Source organism: Echinops telfairi, unplaced genomic scaffold (assembly GCF_000313985.2).
Source record: "Echinops telfairi isolate 266 unplaced genomic scaffold, ASM31398v2 ScPeMD7_4;HRSCAF=17, whole genome shotgun sequence".
NCBI classification, from domain to species: Eukaryota; Metazoa; Chordata; class Mammalia; order Afrosoricida; family Tenrecidae; genus Echinops; species Echinops telfairi.
In genome coordinates, this window is record NW_022103900.1 from 44,526,738 (window position 1) to 44,532,967 (window position 6,230).

At 34.0% G+C, this 6,230-nt stretch overlaps 1 pseudogene; it reads right to left on the bottom strand.

The window, feature by feature from the left end:
- Positions 1-5,653: 5,653 nt before the first annotated feature.
- Positions 5,654-6,230, bottom strand: part of LOC101654600 — an 8,321-nt pseudogene continuing 7,744 nt past the window's right edge.

The window sequence follows — 6,230 nt, forward strand, 5'->3', positions numbered from 1 at the left end:
GTCTACAGCCCTCCCTATAGGCTACCAGATTTAGAAAATAAAAATATAAGGCTTAGTTAAATTTGAACTGAAAATAAAAACGCATACATCTGTTAGTATCAGTTTATCTCATGAACTATTAGACTATTCTTAAAAAAATAATTGTTTTTCTGAAATTGAAATTTAGTTTTACAAATGTAGCATGTCCATATTTTATTTAGTAATCTTAGCACTCCTTAGCATACCATAGAGCTTATTTGTTGTCTTTGTCCTTTAGTATTTCATGAGATTGGTATCACTGCCCCGCGTCACAGAAGAAACGCCTCAACACTATTTGAAAAAGATACTCAATAAATACTTGGAGAATGCATGAACCCATTTCTAATAATGATTTTTAAAAATTTTTTTGGTGGGGGGTAAATTTACCTTTAATTATAGGTATCATTGTATATTTGATTCAATTTTAAAACCCATTTTAACCGCTCTCCGTGACTAATTCATTGGTAAGGAAGTTACTATTTTAGTGATCATCTTTCACCCACTATACCTGAGATCACTAAATGACAACATGGGCACAATTCAAGGACCACATATTCTGTCTTGGCTGCATAATATTATTTAAAACTATAAACTTTATTTTCCCCCCTTTGACCAATGTTAGGAAGGCACTTGTATGTGGATTATGGTAATGCTACATTGTTAATGTCTTCTACTTAGATACATTTCATTAATTGAAGATTGTAAGTAAATAATTGAGCTGTACTTTATGTTAGCATACATCAATTATGATTTCTTATTCAGTGACTTAGGCTATTTGCTCAGTAGGATTTAGCAGTGAAATTATTTTTCATTAGTTAGTATCTATAGGGTCTTATTCAGGTTCATTTCTCTTTCAGAAAAATGTGAGCTAGATTAAAAAACATTTTTTTTTACTATCAGATCTTACTGAAGTTGCATTTTTCATTAGTTAGTTTCTATAGGGTCTTATTCAGGTTCATTTTTGTTTGGGCAAAATGCGAACTAGATTTTTAATTTTTTTTTACTTTCATAAATCTTAGTGAAGTTGCAGTATAATCTTTTCATGTATTAGTTATTTATAATAGTCAACCAAAGAAATTACTGTTTAAATTGTTTAAGAGATGACCCAGAAGAGTGGAAGGATGTATAATCCACATTTACCTCTATATGGTGTTCAGTCCAAAATGAAGATCCTCATCAGAAGCCAATCTTTACTTTAAGATAGTTTGGATCACCTCTGACACGGATTCATCGTATCTGAGCATTTAGACTGCATCTATAATATTTCTGTGTATTCAGTGTTATATGAATGTATGTATGCAGATGAAGTCTGACAATTTGATTGGCAAATTTGTAGTTCTGGCTTGATACTAGCAATCCTCTGTTTTTCCTACTTCACTGTACTCCCCTGATGAAAAGATACATACACTGATAGTAGTGATAATTCTCCCTTCTTACCACCACACATAAGCCTTCTTTCCCACACAATCAAATGTTCAGACACTTAGGAGCTAAGCTATCTTATGCTCAGTGAGAGCAGAATGGTCTATTTGAGGTCTAAAGCATCCTTTCTCCAGTATAATTAAGGCAGAACCTACCACTAGAAGCATCTAAGTAAAGCAAAAAGAAAGAAAGAAAGAATCAATAGGCTTTCTTTGTCTATAGTTAGGAATCCTGGCATTTATGGCTCAATAGAGTCTGAAGCCCATTGCTAGTTAAATCAGCAATTTAATTTTTTGAATTTACATCATGATATCCCTCACAGCTAGATAGGAAGGGCTCATCTTAATTCTAAATTCACAATCAAATTTCATACCCACTCAAAATTAAAATTCTTTTAAATAAGATTTAGAGGAGTTTTCAGTTCCACTCAATTCTAAAGCATGTGTGTCCTACAGAGTGAATGGATTTCTGGAATAAAGAAACTCGATCCCACCTTAAATATACTTTCGCCATTACGAAAGGAGGTAAGAGAAAGCCACCCCGAGAGGAGACCATTTGTTTCTGGAGGTTCTCTTATCAAGTTATGAAGGCAGTTTTAAGCATTCACCTAAAATAGATTATGTATCCATTCGGAAGATCATAGGATATGCACATGCAAGTTCCAATATCTAAGTATGTTATTTATAAAAGGGATATGCTATACATTTAATGATATTTTTACTTTTTTGTCCCCCCTGATCACCAAAATGCATCAAGATTTATTAGAGCGGAGTACAGGGATGAGAGAGAGGACTCTAACAGTCATACATTAGTGTTTGACAGATAACATAGTAAGTGGAGAGCTTGGAAAAGAAATAAATGATGTCTGTCACAACTTTTGTCAATTCACTAAATCAAATACAGTGGCTTGGTTGATAGGTAGTTGATCAGTGTCATTTTGGTGTCTGCTTGTTGATAGTCCCTTTTGTGCATACCCCCATTGATAATTATTGCATTTATTGGCTCTGATGGCTGTATCTTCACCAGACAGTGAGGTCACGGCGGCTGGAGGTGATTACAATATTGTGTGTCTGTATTTCCCACTTTTGGAACAGTTTAAATGCAGTAAACATGTGCTACTGAATAAGCAGGATATGGGATCAAAGGTTGTAGATTAACAACTAACATCCTTGTTTCCTTAAACTCAAGGGAAACTACTTTTATACTTCCAGTTACTCATAATGATACGTTTCTGATTCTCTTAATTGTATATGCAACTACATAGCATATATTTTATACAACATTAATTAGGTAAGTAAGTGTTCTACATATTTCCCTGGAAATGTTCTGAGTACTGTACTGCTTTCTCAGTTGTATTTCTTAACTGAATACTTAGCTTAATGTCTTGGTGAATTTTAACAGTCTATTACAAATAAATATTCTGATTTTAGTCTCCATTTTATATATTCATTCACTAAAATAACATTATTTTACTCCCACACACAATGCATGGAATTTAGTACTAGGTGCTTAGGCAGCTACACAGATAGGAAGGAAAAAAATCATTTTTCTCCAAAGAACTTACAGTACAGCATGCTTGTATTGTATGTTTATAAAAGTCACATTATTGTAGAATATAGGGTTGCATTTTAAAGATGATTAACTAATGCTTCAAATGTCAAGGTACCTTTAAAATATGATGAAATATAAGGATCTCATCACAATTGTACATTTTGAATATATTAAAATATACAGATTTTTATGAAGGCTTACAGCAAAGTTGAATTATTTCAATGGGTTCAAGTTTATGAAAAATCTTCCCATATCATTCTAACACCAGATATTTTAGAGCTAAAAAATAGAAGGATCTATAACTTAATTTTCATCTCTTTCAATTTAATGGGACTGTTAATCAATTTAATTTTGAAGATATTTCCTTTCTGTTTTTCATTGCTCTTAGAATAAATCATGCCCAAATTACTCTGTGAACTTATTTAGGATAGTCTTTAAATGTTTCAATTGTCCTCAACTGGGCTGCCTTGATAACCCTGCATAATCAATTGCTAGCCTGAATAACCTTCCCTGCTGAGAAAGAACCCAGGTCTCTGGATGCTTGCATACCTCTATCACCATAGTAATCTACTGAGAATTCAATAACTATTGTCTTTCCCCTTTTATGTTCAATTTGTATATGTATGCTTAATTATTTTGGAGAAATTTACCAAGTACAAATATATTCATTAAAATTCAAATAAAATCATACATAACATAAAGAAAAAAGCACATCAGCACTATTCTGAATACTAAATAAAGATAATATCACAAACTTCTACTGAGAAGAGTTGTAACTTTGTAATACATTTCAAACACCAGCTTGGATGGTTTTCTTGCAGGACATATTTGACCTTGAGATAGGTACATGTTAAGTGCACACACATTACAATTAAGATAGCACTACAAAGAAATACTGTTAGCTGCTAGTGTCACGTGTGACAGTAATACAAACTTAATTGATGTATGAGTTACAAAATTACAATGGGGATTATTGCTTGAATGCTGGATAGTTGATACTAATTTCCATCCAATGAGAGCTTTCATATTTGTAGGTGACACTCTGGAGCAAGGGCTGGATTATTCCCCCTTAGAAGAACTTTTTAAAAAGTCCACAAGAACTAAAAAACCCAAAGGCTTTGGAAGAAAGGAGAAAATATAGTATAAAGAAAGGGAACAAATTTTCTACGAAATGTATTGCTCACAGATTTATCACATCTACTTCATATCTTCTCATTCTCTTCATGTGATCACACACAAAATGAAATGCATTTGATTGTAAAAATTGACAATTTACCTATTAACTATAAATCTAAATAGTTTTCAACATAAACTTTTTAAATAATCATTTTACTCGGGGCTCATACAACTCTTGTCACAATCCATACATACATCAACTGTGTAACGCACATCCGGGCATTCATCGCCCTCATCATTCTCCACGTAAGCCCCTGGCATCAGTCCTCATTTTTCCCCTCCCTCCCTCCTCCCCCTCCCTCATGAACCCTTGATAATTTATAAATTATTATTTTGTCATATCTTGCACATCTCCCTTCACCCACTTTTCTATTGTCTGTCCAACATAAACTTTTCAATGCCACCTTTAATCACATTTTGAAATGCTAAATTACATCAATGTAGGTTTATAGAAAAATGGTTCTTATTTTTCCTTGCCTTCCTAAAATCCATTCAAGATGCCTTCAAGTTTTATGATGTTGTAATTCCATAACAGGTAAAGTACATAGTGTTTTTTCCAAACATTTATTCAACATATACATAGAATATGATCTATTTTATCATCTGCATATTTAAGAATACCACATTAAGGAAATTATTTTCATATGTAATTGAGATATGTTTATCATTTCTTTCTTAAGGTTGGATGACTTGCACAATAATTTACCAACTAAGGATTGACCAACTTCTTGTACACATCTGTGTATGTCTGTACATACATGAGTGTGGCTTTTTTTGTACTATAAAAGAACATAGAAATTTTTATTAAACAATATATCAAAACACAAACCTATTATTTCTGAATATTTTCACTATCTAAGTCTACACACCTCTGAAGTTGGTGTTTTCACCTTTTAAACTTGCCCTGGAGCATTTTGCATTCTTTGAATCACACCATGTCAGAGTACCAGTTTTTGGTATCCTCAAGGGATACATCACAATCCTTTTAAGTGTTTTCTATGTTTGAGAAACAAACAGAATTGGAGTGAGGCAGTATCAGGAATGTAGGGTGGATGGGGGAAGGTTTTCCAGGGCAGCTCTTGCAATTCTCCAAAAATGGGAAGCCATATTATAGTGCTGGATGGAATTCTCTTGCCACCTGTTTTTCATCAATACAGTTTTCTTTCTTTTTTGTACTTAAAATACTGAGTTGCATTTCACATGTGTACTTTTGTCTCCCCATCATTTCCATCTGTCTGACCACTGCTGTTACTCTGTCCTCTTCTAACATTCTGTACATGGAACCAAGCAAATTGTGGGGTTCCCTCTTTAAAAGAACTAAACAGGCATTTTGGACAACAGATTCTTGGCAAAGGAACCTGGACAACATGTATCAGACATAGCGGAGAAAATTCTCACTCTGAATTATTAAAAAGGACAGCTAAGTATCAACTGTGACAAATGAAATAAAACTGGGAATTTCAACAAACTGTTTAAACTATTTTCTTTAGGAGACTTTCTCTACTGTATTTTGGGAGTTTTCCCTCTTTTTTGGGAAGGATTCTTGACCTACGGATCTTGGTGTTGATGGTTTTGAGTCTTTTCCCTTCTGGTTTGATTTTTGTACATTTTTGGCCATGTTGGGTATGTTGTATAAATGTCTTCACTGGAGCTTTTTCTTCAGTTTCATCACCATCAAAATCATCATCTTTATCATCATCATGTTCATCTGTAGCGAGTTTTCCTATTTGTTCTGGAACCTTGTTACCGCTTGTAGGGGCAGACCGCTTTCCTGATCTACTTAAGAGTTTCATATCATCCTCTTCTTCATTATCTAACTCTACATCTTCCTCCACAACAACTAACCGCTGTCCATGAATCTGCACAGGCCCTGAGCCACACTTCAACCGCAAGACCACTGGTGGTATTTCCAAGCCCTCAAGGGAGATTGTCGGCTGTACAGAGATTTTCCACGTTGCCAGTGTTCCTTTAATTGGGCAGTATTCATAATTCATTGCCTGTGCTTTGATCATGTGCAATTCATTCTTTGCACCAGCACCTAAGCTGACCAGTTCTTCAAGATA